General features: G+C 41.4%; 1 long non-coding RNA gene across 1 annotated transcript; it reads right to left on the reverse strand.

Annotated features, from left to right (window-relative positions):
• Positions 1–10,848: 10,848 nt before the first annotated feature.
• LOC115635004 lies at positions 10,849–17,584 on the reverse strand. Its single transcript, XR_003996497.1, has 3 exons — positions 16,660–17,584; positions 14,641–14,829; positions 10,849–11,665 (listed from the first exon to the last, which is right to left on the reverse strand). It is a non-coding gene; the product is annotated as an uncharacterized LOC115635004 (long non-coding RNA).
• Positions 17,585–19,188: the final 1,604 nt, after the last annotated feature.

Consider the following 19,188-nt stretch of genomic DNA (forward strand, 5'->3'; position numbering starts at 1 on the left):
TGAATTACAGTGATGGCATCTCATATTGAAGAAAACAAGGGTATGTTCACACTACCCGCTGGATCGGTGGGTAGTGATCAATCAGGGATCGATTTATTGTGTCTTGTCTAGACACGATAAATCGATCCCTGCCATGCTCCCTGTCGACTCCGGAACTCCACCAGGGTGCGAGGCAGAAGTGGAGTTGATGGGGGAGCTGTGGACATTGATCCTGCATTGTGAGGATGGGAGGTAAGTCGAAATAAGATACATCGACTTCAGTTACACTATTCTCATAGCTGAAGTTGCATATCTTACATCGGACCCCTCCGTATAGACCAGCCCCAAGAATCCAGTGCACTCAAGGTGTCAGATCTTTCATTCTGAAGCAGTTATTCACTATCTATTAAGAACACGGGAGCAGATCATGGAAGGCTGAGGGTGGCCAGGGCAGTCTAAGATGCCTGTGAATTCTCTGACTGGCACTGTTCTATATAGAGCTTTTGGTGAAGACAAACTACAAAAGTCCTCAGGCAAGTCACTTGACCACTCAGTACTCAGTTTCCATATGTGTAAATGAGGCTGAATTAATCCGTATTTATAAAGCACACTGAGCTTAAATGGAAGATCCTATATAACAGACACACAGGCAAAGATTATATATTAATGGTGCATTTACAGCCATGACCAACAGTCCTTGGTACAATTATTCCTTCTACTGTATCTCATTGCAGCATCTCTAGTCCATTCTGCTTACGTTCTCTGATGCAGTCTAATGGTCCTTATTTGCTGTAGCTACTCATAACTCCTTTGCTATCCACTCTTCGTTTATTCCTACCCTCCTCAGTAAACTGATTAGAGTTTAATCATTTGCTCACCAGTTTTAACTCACTAAGGAAAATGTTGTTATTACTCTATTTTATGTTCTTTTAATTATTTGCACTTTTGTGATTACTCTAATTAGCTAACTGGTTTCTGATGGCTGTACAGTACCTGGGATTATATTTTCATTAATCACCATGTTAAACCTGTCTAGTTAGAGTCTGTGATTTTGTGCATTATGATTTGAAATAAGTCAATACCAAAGTAATATGAAAAGGAAAAAATCCATACAAATAGATATTATATTAGTCATCAGGTTGGCTGAGAGAGACTAATATATTTAGAAATGTTATGATTTACAAGCGCAAACAAGCCATTTATTTAGCTCCTATAATAAAGATAAATCAGAAGTCTCCATTCATACCTATTTAAGGTGACTTCTTTGATCCACGTCAGATGATTGACGTATTAAACTGGGATCAGTAATAAAGAAACTGACAATACATTTCCTTTATTCCCATAGAGGCAACAAAGAACTGTGCTTCATATACAGTTTCTCATTGTCATATGAGGAACACAGAACAGTGCAGAAATGAAAGTGTATTCTTCATCATCGGGAGACTATTTCTTCTCAGGAACTCCAAACTATGGAGTTTGTGAAACCAACATCCACAAAGTAAATTGATATTTCATGACAGTTCACAATAATCAAAACTAATCATTGTTCAGCCATAAATAGGAGGGAATATTTCTCTCAGTTGTGAAAAGCGACATAATGAGACTTAGTATGTATACAGCTCTCAAAGTCCTGGACCAACGCTGGCTTGAAACACCCCTGTGAAGTAGGTAGATAACTATTATTAGCTGGAGAAATTGAGGCAGAGATAAGATGAGTTGCCCACAAGATCACAGAGCAAGAAGAACTCACTCTTGTAGACCAAGCTGCTTCTCATAGTTTGTTAACGTAGCACTGCACTGAGGCAAAACACCACACATTTAGTTTCACACTTATGTTCTGCAGGTGGAAGCCTGGCTCCATTGAAGTCAACAGGAGTTTTGTCTTCAACAGGACCAGGATTTCTCCCAATATCTCTGCCACAGACTTGTTCTGTCACCTTGTGCAAGTCACTTAACTTCCCCACGTGTCAGGTCCCAGGCTTACCTCTCCAATATCTTCGAAATCCTCAGATGAAAGGTGCTATGGAAGTGCAAAGCTTTGTTATTATGGATAGCAACATGGGGATCACGAAGTGCAAAACACTCTGAGCTCTTCATAAGGCAATGGAGACACAAAGGAGAAAAGAGCTGTGGAATTTTTTAAATCAGAGCTATTTTAGTTTCCAAAGGCTGAAAATTGATTATGCTCTGAACTAGCAGGGAAACTACAGATCTGTTTAGACTTTAGATTCTCTCGCTTTCTTTTTTCTAGGCCAGTCCTGCATATCATCAGTTTCACTGAAAAGCAATCTCCTTGTATTTAGCATCATTGCAGTCTATCTGAGGAATGATACTCAATGTAGCAAGCATCTGCCGTTGCTGCTTGGTGGCAACAGGATTGGGCAGTACAGTGGCTTGGCCTGAACACAAACATTTGGGCCAAGTCCAAGCCAGGCAAGTGAAATGGAAAGGGACCATTTTCTACCTACTTTCTGCACTACCCAGAAGCATGCCCTGCAAAACAACCTACCCGTGTTTAAGTGAGGGCATAGAGGGTAATGTGCTCCTGTCTCTTCTCCGCCACACAGCATCAGGACTTATTAGAAATGTCTGCCTCCAATGTCTCTGCCCAAGGCAAAGCTGCTTATTTGTTGTTAGGAAAGGGCCAGAACTAAATCCCTGAATCCAAATCCCCCTGAACTTCAAGATAATGTGGCCCATGGATCCAAATATCTGCTTGGGATCCAGCACAACAGCTGTTTGCTGTTCTGCAGAGATCTTCAAAAGATCTTCTTTAGAAATGGGTGCACTGGGCACGTCTGGGGAAACACAAATGGTAATTTGGGTATTTTCTCCAGTTGCAGGAAAGGCTGTAGAAAATTTATAGCAAATTAATACCTTTCAAAGCAGAAATCAGCACCGCCAGAAACTGTACAGATACAGGGATGCTGCAGAGATGAATACAAACCAATTTTTTCTGAACCCCTTACAAATTCTGAGGCTGTGTAGCCATCGTAAACTGCATGGAGCTCAGGAAAGCTTGCTACCAATTTCCATATGTAGTGTCCTGAATTTTCCAACAAACAGTGTCCATAGGTTTTTCTTATACCTCCGACAAGTGTTTCTAGCCATGACAGACAACTGGCTGGCATGATATGTATTTCCATACTCAACCTGTCAGTGTAGTAAAAGATAGCTGAGCTTAGCTCAAAAGGGAGTATATTCCTCCCTCAGTGTGTCACTATATGAAATTTCTGGGAGCAGTTGTATTTCTTTGCAGCTCTTTTCAAGAATTGCATTGGTTCTTTTTCATGGTGGCATGGACAAAGAATTTAATGTATTTTGTAAAATGGGAATGCATATGAAAATCTTGACTGAGCTACTAAGCTTATAGAAGTAATCCACACAAAATGGTGCTTCTCTTCATTTTACCAGCTTGTATTTCTCTGTGCCAACTCTTCCCTGAATTATAGTTCTGTTATCTGACTTTACAGTGATTGGTGTGTCCTCAAGGAAATATATCCTTCCAGTTAGTCTGCAGGTAAGGTGAAGACTTTGCAGTAGTAATAACAGATGCTACTGCAGTGTTTCTCAAGCTGGGGTTGCCGCTTTTGTAAGGAAAGCCCCTGGCGGGCCTGGCCAGTTTGTTTACCTGCCCTTTTCGCAGGTCCAGCCAATCACAGCTCCCACTGGCTGCAGTTCACTGCTCCAGGCCAATGTAAGCTGCTGGAAGCAGCACAGGCGGAGGGACGTACTGGCCGCTGCTTCCCACAGGTCCCATTGGCTTGCAGTAGCGAACCGTGGCCAGTGGGAGCCGCGATGGGCCGGACCTGCAGACAGGGCAGGTAAATGCACCAGCCTAGCCCACCAGGGGCTTTCCCCACACAAGCGGCGACCCCAGTTTGAGAAACACTGCACTACTGTTTTTAAAAAGTGACTTTGTATAGAAGTTTAGGTAAGATTCTCAGTTGGTATAAATCAGGGTAGCTCCAGTGACTTCAGTCCAACAGAGCTTACAGGGATTTACAGCAGTTGAGACTCTTTCTTTTTATATTTAAGTCACTAGCCTAATAAGAACATTTTCAAGATGCACAGGAGGAAAAAAAACATTATCAAATAATGTTAAAACCTGTTTTCCATCCCCTAGCCCCAGTTGGAATAACTGAAAACAATCCAGTACAAATTAATCAAAGCCTGGAACACCAAGTACAGTAACTGTAAAAAGCTGTTGTCCATTTAAAGCTATCATAGGTGATACAGATGTTATAGACAGGGCAGGTCAAAATTTTTCCATCAAAACCGGGTGTCTGATTGAGGTTGTGTATGAAATGTCTGCTTTCTGCGGAAAGTTTTGACTTTTCTCAAAAAACCCGAGCAACTGAAAACTGAAAACTTCCTGGTTTTTGTACAAAAACTGAAACATTTCAGCTGAAAACTAACTAATTTCCACTGAAAATTTCACTCTGTTGCCTCATGGGAATTGGAGCTTGAGTGCCTCATGTCCCCATTCTACTCTATGAACCAGGCTACAGTTTACATCGTCCACAATGCACCACATCATCTCAGGTAGAAAGGATACTATGGTTCATCATGGGAAATGTAGTCCAGCCAGGGAAATCTAGCTCACAGAGGAGAAAAAAATTCCAACCAACTCTAATCACAGTAAGCTAGAAGGCTAGTAGATAAGCTAGATCCTCATCCTCCAAAGATTGACATGAAGCTGGATTTTAAAAATTCTTCAGTGATCAAGAATGAACCCCCCATTATTTGCTGGGAAAGTTTGGATCTGGATGCATACCTGATGCGTTGGCTAGTTCTAATATCCTCAATGAGGAGGAGAAGCAAAAACAATCAACCAAAGTGCCTTTGACTGAAGAGAGACCATCTGACTGGAACCCAAATATTTTACATGTCAAGACAGCATAGCTTCTGAATCATTAGTCCTTTCATCAAATGGCTGTCCTTTTTTTGCTAACTACTCAGGATAGGCCGTTTATTAAAATGTGCATACAGAATCATGTGCAGACTGGAGAATGGACTACCATACCACTTTTTAAAATCATCTATCGACAACATAGGGGAATGCTTTCTAAAGCCAACAATATGGAGTTGTGAAACAATCTAGACATGTCTAGTTTAATAAATTGGCTTGAGTTGTTTCCTGAATAATCTTGTCAGATTGTTTCAGGCTTCCGTGGTCTCCATTTGTCAATAGTTATGACTCTACTGTATCTGAAATATTTCAGTCTTTCTACTTACCTAGATGCCAGTTCAGCAAAGCACTTAAGCACATGCTTAATTTTGAAGTCAACAGGATATAAGCACATACTTCAGTGATTTGTTGAACCGGGTTTTAAACAATAATTGCAGTATCTCCACTACCATGGTGGGATAACTACTGGTAAATGTTGACTTTTTAATGGTGTCTCTGTAGCTAGTTATCTCAGTATCCCTTAATCTCATAACACAGCGAATCAATTTACAGTATGGGCCGACAGTTGAAGAAGTGCATCTGAAGAAGTGTGTTATAAGGCAAAGTCTTGTTCTGGTTTCTCAGAGTTTGGATAGAGTGAGAAGGACTTTGAAAGAAGCTACAGTAGAGTCACTACTTAAGGAATTAATTGATTTAAGGCAATATTTCTGTACAGTGTAACTTAATGACCAAGTAAGTAATGCTCATAACTTTTCAGTGTAAGGGACAAAAACCAATGTTGCATTTAATTTTTGGTTTAGATGGGCTAAATCAGTTTCGAAACCAGCAAGTGTGGAAATGAAATTTATTCTGGTATCCAGGACCACTTTAATGTCACGGCTGGGTCAGCTTCGTCAAAGGGTTTAAAATAATGCTTTCAATTTGCCTTTGGAGCCTGTGATTTTTTGATCACCTTGTACTGCCTATGTTTGGCTCTGGCAGAGATGGGAGAAATTGGCAGTTATTTCATGTGAGAGATCGAGAGGATGAGGGAACTGACATCACAAGCGACCCTTCAAACAGAGACAACATTTGGAATGAAGTATTTCTTCAAGGAAACATCTCAGCTTGCTTTAGCCTCAGATTCTGATATTGTACCCAAATTAAAAAGATTGTACAAAAAGGCATTTGCAATTGTGCAGTTGGATGATACACACATGCAACTAATTGCATTTTCAAGGGGGGAAATTAGAGGACATGCCTAAAAATATCTCCAAGTCGTTTGAAGGTACATTTTCTGGGGGAGAGAGGTTGAGCCTCCAAAAGGAGTGAGCTCCTTGGGCTAAATCTGTAGCTCTTTTCAAGCATGCTTCCAAGTTTCATTCCCCTACTTTTGTGTCTGCACGATGGTCACCATCTTGGCCAACACACTGGGGACTGAATTGGGGAACCTCCAGAACTAAAAGCATAAGCAGCCTCAGCTTTAGCTCATACTGTAACAGAGTTGTATCTTCTGCAAACTGGGCTTGCGGGGTGGAGGGAGAAGTAGCTCATTCCAGTGGCTTACAAATACAGTGGATGGCACCTGCATGTGTGGGCAGTTTATTACCTATTTCCCTTGTTCAGACGTGAATGCATGTATTCAGAGCCACATCTTGAGAGGTGTGACTAGGGTGATCAGATGTCCCAATTTTATAGGGACAGTCCTGATTTTGGGGTCTTTTTCTTATGTAGGCTCCTATTACCCCTCACCCCCGTCCCAATTTTTCACACTTGCTGTCTGGTCACCTTAGATGTGACTTGCAACTGTTCAGCATTTCTCAGGATGAGGCCCTTAAACCTGAATACAGCAAGGCACTTAAGCACATGCTTAAGTCAGTCCCAGTTCAGCTGAGCACTTAGTTCTGGTTAAACGAGATCCTAAATGGGCGTGCAGTCACTTTTGCAGGCACAGTCCATTGTATGTGTACAAATGTAAAGGTAAACTGAAGGCCATTTCAAAGGATAGTCCTTAGAGTCTCTTTGCAGCTAGCTGCCCAGAAGGGAGAGGAAACCATTTAAAAAACAGGGTTGAATCTAAACCAGTCATCAACAATGACACCAAATAAATGTATGAAATAGCTCCATAGACAGTTGAGATATGGAACTCTGAGAAAAAGAAGATCCACATTACCATTATGACTCATTTCACTCTATCTGGCTGCTTTTTCTTCCATTTCTTCTATGACATAGTGTGTTTCTTAGTTCATGCTGCAGCACCAGTGCTGATAAAACAATACTTAATCCCACATCCATTATTCATCTTCATCTCATTTTTGCAGGTGTTGAAATACAACTGTAATTAATTCAGGTGCAAGGCAGATTGAGTGACTCAGCTATCCCATGGAATTTTTGATGCAACTTCCAGGTCAGCACCAGCTTCACTCTACTTTATATAACTTATTTTCTCTAATGTTTCAATTAGGGCTATCAATTAATTGCAGTTAAATCAAGCAACTATGCAAAACAAATTAACTAGATTAAAAAAAATAGTTGCCATTAATTGCAGTTTTAATTACCCTGTTAAACAATAATAGAACACCAATTTAAATTTATTAAAAATATTTTGGATGTTTTCCTACATTTTAAAATATCTTGATTTCAAAGTGGACAATGCTCACTTTATATTATTTTTTTATTACAAATATTTGCACTGTAAAAAGAGAAACAAAAGAAATAGTATTTTTCAGTTTACCTCATACAAGTACCATAGTGCAATCTCTTTATTGTGAAAGTGCAACTTACAAATGTAGAATTTTTTTTACATAACTGCACTCAAAAACAAAACAATGTACAACTTTAGATCCTACAAGTCCTCTCAGTCCTACTTCTTGTTCAGTCAATCGCTAAGACAAACAAGTTTGTTTACATTGACAGGAGATAATGCTGCCACCTTCTTATTTACAATATCACTTGAAAGTGAAAACAGGTGTTCACATTGCACTGTTGTAGCTGGTGTTACAAGGTATTTACCTGCCAAATATGCTAAACATTTGTATGCCCATTCATGCTTCGACATATAGATTGCATTATCCTTTTAAATTCTTTTTTACAGTGAAAATATTTGTAATATAAAATAATAAACTGAGCACTGTACACTTTGCATTCTGTGTTGCAATTGAAATCAATATATTTGAAAATGCAGAAAAACATCCTAAATATTCACAATACATTTAAATTGGTATTCTATTATTGTTTAGCAGTGCGATTAAACCTGTGATTAACAATGATTATTGTTTTAATCTCGCCATCAACTGCATTTATTTTTATATCGTTTGTGAGCCCTAGTTTAATCAATGAGAACTCATCTACTTTGATACAACCACTTCTAAGAAACAGTCTTAGCTTAGTGATCCACAAAGAGCCTGGGTCTGATCCAGCTGACACCAGTGTAAATCAGGATTAACTTCAGTGATGTCATTTTTGCCCCAGTGTTGAATATTAACATGCCACTCAGGTAACAAGATACACAGATATGGCTTAGCTGTGCAGATAATTACCTCTTTTGCACATGCAGTTATGGTAATTAAATAAGTTCAATTATATGTGCCTTTGCACCTCTAGTTTTTTTTGTTTGTTTGTTAGTTGTAAATCTGGCTCTAAAAGCACTTAGAAATGTGATCATCTCTCCAGTCAGCTTTTATATGGCTTTCACAGCGCTGCATTTCCGATATTACTTTCAGGAAACAACCTGCGCTCCAATCCATTGCCCCACCCGCCCCCTTCTCGCCCTCTACCCCCTATAACACACACTGAAGAAAACCTACTTTGTCAGAAACTAAAGCATTTTGTGAGATTAAAATGTAAATGTTATTCTCCACTTTTCAAAATATGTTTTATATTTTACTTTAGACTTCGTGAGGAAATAGAATTTTTATAACCCTGTGAAATGATTGCCACCCACACACTTTGGCAAATAACTAAAAACCTTAATAAATAAATCCTCTTTCAGCTCGGGCTGAAAACTAAGTTGCTCATGGTTTGCCGGAATATTGTGAATTTCAAAGCAGTCTCGTACAATTGAACTAGTAATCACAGGAGCACGTATTGGGCTGACTTTGGTTTCCCTAGTTGGGAGAGGGACGGGTGAGTGTACAATGGCTCATTCAGCAGGACTAGAAATAATCAGCGTACGTTAATTTTTGGTACATTTGCTGATTTGAAAAAAAAATCAGCAAAAATTAATTTACAGCAAATATTTCTAGTACCAGGCCAGTGGCAATGCTTGTCCGCAGAAACTGGTGGGGAGCAGGAAAATAATTTAACCCTAATATGTAGCTGGCACTAAAATAAATAGATACTAATATAAACACGTTTGCAGTATAGCTGCATCAGTATATTTGCAAAGGTGGATGGCTGATGCTGCAAAGTAAGTCCCTGGCAAGGTAATCGCTTTGACATGAAATTACTAGCCCTTCCTGTCACTGAAAATATCATGCAGTAGCAGGATAAGTTAGGTAAGTACCTTGGTAAACGCACCATATGATTACAGGATAAATGTATATGAAAAAATACTTTAGTCCACTACCATCTTCAAATAACTTCAGGTATTCTCAATTCCTTTCAAGATCTAGTTTGAAATGGCTCTCATGGTATCTACAGGGTTTCCACAGATTCCTTCCACCCCTGTCTTTCTCAGCTCTCCTTTCCACTCCCTGTACTCATCTAATACCTACCTCCAAATCTGTTCCTGCTGATAATCTTCTCATTGCTGGTGCAAAAGCCTTCTCCTCTGCAGCTCCTACCATCTGCAGCTTCTGCCTCAATGAGTCTCAATCATTATTCATTATTTGCTAGTTGGAGTAATGAATAGTTAGCATAACAGTTTGTAAACAACGTACGTGTGTGTGTGTGTGTGTGTGTGTGTGTCTTCATCCAAATGCCAGCAAATACTTATGAATGAAAGCATCTGAATAAAGTCAGGACCAGTTTTCCAGGATCTTGCCATGCAAAAAGACGGCTAAATTCATAGCCCAAAGCATTTAAAAAATGATCATGATTTTGGCTACCTACATTTTTGGGTGCCTTTTGGCACACTTTTCAGAAGCCTAAAAATTAGGTTACTTGAAGCATGTCTGAAGCTGGGTACCCAAACTAACTGACACACCCCAACTCACTAGTGACTTTTGAAAATCTTGCTCATAATAAATATTCATAGATCTGCACAATGTTTAAGGCCAGAATGGACCATTAGATTATCTACTCTGTCCTCCTGTATAACATGGGCCATGGAATGAATATTAGGACTGAACAGTTTGACCAGCTGTGCTCACAACAGATTGCTCGTGCATGATGGGCAAATCAGGAATTATTTGGTGAACAATTTCAAATAACAACATAATAAACAGACAATTCACCAATAGACAATGAGGCTGACCTGCGAACTTAATTTTTGACCATGAAGTATTCACCCAGTTCTAGCCACTAAATAGGCTATGAATAGGGACATGTTTATAGTGGACTTCAACAACCACAGTGATGTATTTTATAGCAACAAACTTGTCACCTCTTGAGTGGAATCCTACAGGGTGTACAGTGCCAAGACACTGCAATGATAAAGACTGTGTGGCTAATGAGTCTTGGTGAGCTGTCAGCCAGCTGAATATCTTGCAAATGAAAGAACGCCAGCTAAAATCTGGGCTTACCATCAACTTAGGATACTATTTTATTGGCCTCAGTCCTAGCCCAAGGTCACTGACTCAGACCAGTCTGGGCTTTTCAACGCTGCTTGGCATCTTTAATCTCTCTCTCCTTTCACCAGCTTGGAACTTGGTCAGTTTCATTCTGATGCCATTTGCTACTTCTCTGCTTTTTTCTCCCGTGAGGTCTATTTTGTTTGTTTGTTTTTATTTAATGGTGTAAATCTCATCAGCTTCTAGACCTTTTTGCTGGCCTGCTCTCCCAGCGGTGCTTCCTATGGGATCACAAATAACATATTGCATCTGCATTAAAACAAAATGAGTTCATCCCCATTTTTAGATAAGGGTGTCATTTGTAAATGCTTTATTCATAATTAATGAAATTATTACTGGATGCAGCCACATTCCTCATCCGTGTATAATAAGATACTTTGTAAAGAGCATTAGTAAAAAGCTTACAGATGAGGCTATGACAACCCTACTGTGAAACATATTCTATAGTGTACTGCAGCTTTTGTTAAAACAATGTATGTGCACGCTTGTGAATGATCAGTCTGGCCAGATGGTGATAGATGGTGCAAATGGTAATTAATAATAGGCTAATGTTGATAATTAATAGTAAATCATGATGATGGGATTTTGTTAGTCAGTGTTATGATAATATTCATTTCACAGAATCATAAAATCATAGAAGTTAGAGATGGAAAAGCCCCATTCAGTCATCTCAGTCTGTCTTTCTGCCAATGCAGTACCGTTCCTTACAGAGCATTTACTGCTGGGTAAAAAGGCTTGCGATCCCAGATTCATCCACTCAGGAAATATGGAGAGGCCTATTGTTCTCAATGTAATTTGTATATAGTATTTATGAAAACACTGATGTATTGTTTGACTGTAGAACATGAAGATTGAGTCATTCTTATCCTCTCACTAAGAGCTATCAAGAGGTTATAATGATAAGAGACCTATGAATCCATGTAGCCTACGGTAAACATGTGAGGAAATAACAATGTAAAAGGTGTCTTCATATATATGATACTTGGCTTCCTCCAGCAAGTTCGAGATGACATCATACCTCTTATCTTTGGTATGGAAAAACTTCTTGTACTGCTGTAACAACCTGCAATACCAAATAACAGAGAGAGACACTTTAGAAGATTGCATGTCCTTTAGAAACAACAGAACTGTATTTCCAAGTTTTTCAGCTGACACTACATTTTCTTGCCTTATATAAAGGGCTGCATCACTCTCAGCATTACATCATGCCCTATGAAGTGAATGAACATTTGCCCTTGGGCATAGGCTGCCCTGAGAAAAGAGGAAGTTCCACATCACTGCAAATTATAAAATCTGATGGACAAGGAGAGCAGTATCATGCAATGACAACTGGAGATGGCCACTATCTTTCAATTCAAATACCCCCAAGGGAGTCCATCCCACTGATATTGCTGCTAGCTGATTGTGAGGCTATTCTTATAGCTAGCAGATTTCCTGGCTGATTGGGTGACTATCACACAATGGTATTTTGGTGTGTGCAGGAACGTGTTGGAATTGCAAACTATTGCTTTAAGACTGTGGGAAGGGGGGCTTCCTGGTCCTGCTTGCAGACTCGAGGGCTCTGTAGTGTAGTGTGTGATCAGAGTCAGTCTAGAAAGAACCAGATGGAGTGAGTTGTGCCTCTCTGCTTTAGAGAGAAGCCTGCTTTAGCCATGGCTCGGCTTTTGATTACTGGGTTATTATTCCGGAATTTAAGAATAAAAGTAAAGTAGTGATACATTGTACCCTTCCAGTAACACTATATATATATATATTTAAGCTAACTTCTCTTTGTTTATGCCAGGAACTTAACAGGTAAGTAGGAGCCTAAACATGATTGAGACTGACACTGCCTGTTAAGACAGGGTACAGTGGAATTTTCAGACTGAAGATAAAAATGGGGTGACTTGAAGCATTGCCGTTCTTTGGAGAAAACAGATCAGAACCCCAAGAGACTAAATTTTCTGCCAGCCTCAAGAAGGGCTGTCATAAACAGATAGTTAAGGGTTAATAGAACAGAAGTACTTCATGTCTCTTTTGCCTGTAAAGGGTTAACAAGATCAGTGAGCCTGGCTGTCACCTGACCAGAGGACCAATCAGGGGACAGGATACTTTCTAATCTTGAAGGAGGGAAGTCTGTGTGTGTGCTGTTAGTGTTTGGTTGTTGTTCACTCTGGGGGCTCAGAGGGACCAGACGTGCAACCAGGTTTCTCTCCAATCTCTTTGATACAGTCTCTTATATGTCCAGAATAGCGAGTACTAGGTAGATAAAGCGAGTTAGGCTTATGTTTGTTTTCTTTATTTGCAAATGTGTATTTGGCTGGAAGGAGTTCAAATGTGTATTTTGCTGAAAGGATTTTAATTTGTACTTGTATACTTAGGCTGGGAGGGTATTCCCAGTGTCTATAGCTGAAAGACCCTGTAACATATTCCATCTTAAATTTACAAAGATAATTGTTACTGTTTTTTCTTTCTTTAATTAAAAGTTTTTCTTGTTTAAGAACCTGATTGTTTTTTTTTTTATTCTGGTGAGACCCCAGGGGACTGAGTCTGGATCCACCAGGGAATTGGTGGGGAGAAAGGAGGGAAGGGGGAGAGAAAGGTTATTTTCTCTCTGTGTTAGGATTACTCTCTCTCTCAGGGAGAGTCTAGGAGGGGGAGAGAAAAGGAGGGGGGAAGGTGGATTTTCCTCTCTGTTTCAAGATTCAAGGAGTTTGAATCACAGTGATCTTCCAGGGTAACCCAGGGAGGGGAAGCCTGGGAGAGGCAATGGTGAGGGAAAGGGTTTACTTTCCTTGTGTTAAGATCCAGAGGGTCTGGGTCTTGGGGGTCCCCGGGCAAGGTTTTGCGGGGACCAGAGTGTACCAGGCACTGGAATTCCTGGTTGGTGGCAGTGCTACAAGTACTAAGCTGGTAATTGAGTTAGAGGAATTCATGCTGGTACCCCATCTTTTGGACGCTAAGGTTCAGAGTGGGGAATTATACCATGACAAGGGCTGATTTCACATGCCCTGTTTTGCATGCACAACTGCACCAGGCAAAATCCTTATTGGCAAATACGGCAGTGGTCTTATCTGTCAGCAAAAGTGGCTGTTGGGTAAGCAAATACAGAGGTCCAGGGCTGAAAATTGAACCATGAGTGACATTAAAAATGAACAACAACAAAACATAGCAACTAGAAAAGGCCCCATTGTTCAAGTCATTTTGTTATATCAACCAGGCAAAGTACTAACAAACTTCAACAGGACTTTATTTTTAAAGTGGAAACCTCTTTATCAAGCTGCTGCTGCACCCTCTGTAACTCTCACTCTGCCTCCTCAACTCCGCCCCACTCCTTCCTGTTTCAAACTCCCAACAGCCAGTGCTCCCAGTTCTAATAATTACAAGCAACATCTGAACACCACACATTTATAACCACATGGGATAACAAATATATTGCAGGGAACAATTCGGATTGTCCTATCAGGACGGGATATATTTTCTATGATAAGATGTAGGCTAGTTATTCACTAGTACCCAGATATTTCTTAAGTAATCTCAATCAAAGGCATACAATTTACCTAGCTCACTACCATCTTCCTATCAGCAGGATCTCATGTGTTGAGAGGTACATTACATTTTGCCAATCTCTTTCTCACAGCTACGTTACTTACCACCTTTATTAAAGTCCTAAATCCTTAAACCATGTTAATACCTATATAGCTTTCCTGCCTCTCGCAATCCACGCATACAGCTTATTGACTAAAGCAAGAATAATGTTCACCAAGAGCTAAAAGAGGCAAGTGTTAATTTTGGAGTTCTCTTGATAAGGAAATTAATATCAAGGTTTTTTTCGGACAGTAGAGTCCTTTGAACTGATACACAAATGAACTTTGACCCCCTAACCCTTTCTTAACTTTGCCTTTGGTTTTTAACGTTTTCATTTCAGACAAACCTGAACCAGGATTCAGTCCATTTTGGCCTTGCAGACAGACCGTCCCTTAGCTCACTGACATTAGTAACAATTATTTACAGCAGAAATGTTTAAGCATGAAAGTGGGATTACAGACAACGTTGTACCTTTGCTACAGCAATGTGTATCTTGCATTGTTTTCAACTTCCTCAACCGGTGGGCTATTTGCCTTTCCCCATCTGGAGCCATTGTCCTGCAGTTTGTTCCACCTTTGAGGCCTTCAAGGGAAGCGCTTTCATCATGCACTCATGACCCATGTTCTTTGCAGATGTTAAGAAATAGGAGCACGTTGAACACTACATAAGGCGAGGGTAGTGTTCAGCAGTATTAACACTTGGCAATAACAGAGCTATTGAAACAGCATTTAACACAGTGTTTTCTATTAACGCTTCCTTCTTCCTTCCTTCTTCAGTTGAAAGTACTCTTGAAATTGTGGAACTTACACATTACGCTTACATTGACATACGCCAGGCACAGATCAGGCAGGCACTATGCAAGTTTGCCACACGTGAAGCTCCCAGGATCAGGATCAGCTAGTCCCAGGATGGGACATAAACGTGGCATATGCCCATCTTTGCCTACCCTGCTTGGATTTTCTGCTATAGCTTTGCAGAACCTCTGGATTGGGCCCAGTGAATCACTGTAATTCCAGCCCTGTGGCCCTGTCTATATTACAAAAACTTTATACACTCCGCATGTCAAGCATCTTTGTTCACAGTAGCTTGGGCCTTGTCCTTAGACACGAAACCTGTGTTTGCTTGTAACATTTGATCATCTCTTATATTACTAAGCACATAAGGGATTTTTAGATGAACAGTATTTAAACATGAATAATTAAAATCGGAGTTAAATGAAGATATTGTACAGCTCAGTGCAGTGTAAACACTGACTACCTGGGCTCCGTTCAGATATATTCGTTACTATGCCACTTTGGATCCAGAAGGGTAAAAGCATTCACTGTCATTACTAACTACACCTGATTAAATGTGATTATGCTTTTGACAAATTTTCTTGTGTCAGGCAATAAATTAAGGGGGGGGGGGACAGGTATTTTTCCAGTTATGACCGATATTGTTCTGATAAAAGTCCTTCTGAATTCAGAAAAGTTGTTCTCTGCTTAGGTTAATCTGCTTAATAAATGGCATAGGGTGTTCTCAGCTCAAGAATTCTAGCACAAAGCAGGTGGAGCAACCTTAGAATCTAAGCTGCAAAGATCGAGTCAAATATACTGCTTGATCCCAATGTGAGGATACAATTGATAGCCACAGGACAGAGACCAGCAGAAGTGGAGCATGGCAGGGAGTCAGCCTTCTGGGTCGGTGTATGACAATTCAGTTCGGGAAGAAGGCTGATGGAATGCTTCTACTCTCAATAAATTTTTCTTAGCTTTGAGACCGCAGTCCTAGATCCCCTGACTACAAAAGAGATGCAAGAATCTATAAGTATCTGACAACTTGGTTTCTTCTGGCACTTTTTACTGGTGAAAAAGTTGGGGATGGGCTGTGGTGGGGGTGAGAGAGAGAGAGAAAGGAAAAAGAGAAAAATTGTTTTAATTTTGACCTCCTGTGAGTCACTTAATTAACCCTGATTCTGCTTGACCCTTTTACAGTCCAACTGTTTATTTTCTTCATGAAACTAAAACCAGATCGATTAACTCTTCCGCAAAGCCCTTTATGAAACCTTGGCTTCCAGTCACAGGCCTGCTGCTAACAACAGACCTGATGCAAATTGAATCTCTGGGAAACAGGTTTGTTCAGTGCAAACACCCATCAAACCTCCCCGTTCCTTTTTCTCCTCAAAGCCTCACAGGTCAGACCACTGAAAAATAAGAGTGTGTGTGTGTGTGTGTGTGTGTGTGTGTGTGTGTGTGTGTGTGTGTGTGTGTGTGTGTGTGTGTTTCAATAATCATGTCTTGCTGAGAATTTAAATATTAGTCTTCCAAAGCCAGGTCTGTAGCACCAGATTTATTTGTATGAAAAAAACCTTCCCCTTCTTGCTTAAGGAAAGATATTAATTATAGATGCAAACCTATAAATCTTTGGGCTTTAGGTGAGGCATTAGCTGGATTACAAATATAAATTGGATATAAGGGTCCTGCTCGTCATATTATTACTATTATTACTTACTGTTTGGTTTTTTTTAATACGATCAGGATCTTCAGGTGAGTCAAACATTTCTAAGGAACGGCGAGCAAAGCTTTCCAAGGGTGCATGTGCTGAATTCATTAAAAGATTTTCCTTTCCAACCTGGCTCTCCACTGTATTTCACAGTCCAGTAAGTCATTAAGCATCTTGTTCAGATTCCTCCCGCACCCGGTCCAGCTCCAGTACTTGATTTCATTACATTGCTTCTGCCAGATCATATCAAGCCTCCTAATGTTTATTAATAATGTCCAGTGTATCCTATTGACAACGTGCCATTGTTTCTCTAAAGTCCTGCTTCCAATACAAGCCTTTGAATGAGCTCGAAAGGTCCGCAATATATCCCAGCTCTTTGTTGAATGTGACAATTTTCTTCTCCCTTGTTTATTAGAGTAGACCCGTGGTGTCCAGCAATAAGCCAAAGGGCCTCATCCAGTAAGGTGCTGAGCATCCTCGTCTCTCATGGAAGGAGTTTGCTTCACAGCACTTGGCAGGATCGTAGTGCTTAGATGTGGCAAATATCAATAACTGTGATGTGCATATATATATGTAACCCTTCTGCCAGGGGAGTTGGCAGCAACAAGGGTGGGTTGAATATCTGTGGGGGTGCCTCTTAACAATACAAAACAGACCTGGTTCGAGTCCTCCGCCAGGAATCTGGGAAAACTAAACACCACCCTGAGGTGCCTTGAAGAGGCAATACTTCCCCTCTCACAAGCACTGAGTCTGTATAATAAAGGGAAAAAGAACTCAGCATTAAGTTGGAAAAGCACCACAACCACTTTCAAAAGCATGTGACTATACACAAACACCCCCCCGAGTACGTTGAGCAGTGTCTTGCAGTGTGAAAATCTGAACAAATGACCTTTTAACACCCCTCTCCCCCTTCCCTCTGCTGCATCCCACCCACAGTTGGTCCTCCTTGGTCAACAAAGACCCAGAGTTCAGAGGTGAGAATAGAGATATCCTATCTCCTAGAACTGGAAGGGACCTTGAAAGGTCATCTAGTCCAGCCCCCTGCCTTCACCAGCAGGACCAAGTACTGATTTTGCCCCAGATCCCTAAGTGGGGGGTCCACCTTCCACTCCTGAGTGGGGCCAGGGGGGGAGGATGTCAAGCAATACCTCCACTGCAGCTCCCACCTCTGCAACTGACTCACTGCCGCTGCTGTCTCTGGCGCTGCTCGCCACTATTATCTCTGCCATTGCTGGCTGCTCACTGCCAGGGCCAGCTCTGGGATTTTTGCTGCCCCAAGCAGCACAAAAAAAAAAAAGCCGCAATCACGATCTGCGGGAGCTCTACTGCTGCCACTTCAGTCTTTGGCGGCAATTCAGAGGCTGATCCTTCGCTCTGAGAGGGAGTGAGGGACCTGCCGCCGAATTGCCGCCAAAGAGCCGGATGTGCAGCCCCTTCCCCGTGGCCACCCCAAGCACCTGCTCGCTGGGCTGGTGCCTGGAGCCGGCCCTGCTCACTGCCGCCTCTGCCGCTGTTATCTCTGCTGCTTGCGGCCACCTCGGGGAGGCCACATGCTGAGCTTCCCCTACTTGGCCAAGTTCTTAGTAACCTCAATGGGTAGCAGGGGGCCTCTGTGCCGTCTTTCATAGACTCATAGACTTTAAGGTCAGAAGGGACCATTATGATCATCTAGTCTGACCTCCTGCACAATGCAGGCCACAGAATCTCATCCACTCACTCCTGTAACAAACCCCTAACCTCTGTCTGAGTTATTTAAGTCCTCAAATCGTGCTTTAAAGATCTCAAGGTGCTGAGAATCCTCCAGCAAGTGACCCATGCCCCACACTGCAGAGGAAGGCGAAAAGCCTCCAGGGCCTCTGCCAATCTGTCCTGGAGGAAAATTCCTTCCCAACCCCAAATATGGTGATCAGTTAAACCCTGAGCATGTGGGCAAGACTCACCAGCCAGCACCCAGGAAAGAATTCTCTGTAGTAAGTCAGATCCCACCCCATCTAACATCCCACCACAGACCATTGGGCATATTTACCTGCTAATAATCAAAGATGAATTAATTGCCAAAATTAGGCTATCCCATCATACCATCCCCTCTATAAACTTACCAAGCTTAGTCTTGAAGCCAGATATGTCTTTTGCCCCCACTACTCCCCTTGGAAGGCTGTTCCAGAACTTCTGTAGTGGGAGGTGGTGGCATAATTGTTTCATCCGGGGATGAGGATGAAATATGAATGGGTGACAGTGTATCACTTTCAAGGGCCTCTTTGGGCTCCTCTCTCTCTTCCTCCTGGACTTCTGAAGGCGGTGGTCCTCTCGGTGATGGGGACCGAGTGGTCCTAGGTGCTGGAGGATTGGGAGGTTTAAGAGTTTGAGCCCTATAAATTTCCCATTGGTCCCACTATGGCCAAGCGGGTGGCGTACCAATGAGTGGGGGCATCCACTGCAGCACTGTCCTCATCCTAGGTCTAAGGCTTAGCCCCTAGACCCGCTCATCAGTAACCTCAGCTCTAGTTATCACGGGGCAGAAACAAAGACTCTCAGTTG

The sequence above is a fragment of the Gopherus evgoodei genome, chromosome 14, assembly GCF_007399415.2.
Source record: "Gopherus evgoodei ecotype Sinaloan lineage chromosome 14, rGopEvg1_v1.p, whole genome shotgun sequence".
Lineage (NCBI taxonomy): Eukaryota > Metazoa > Chordata > Testudines > Testudinidae > Gopherus > Gopherus evgoodei.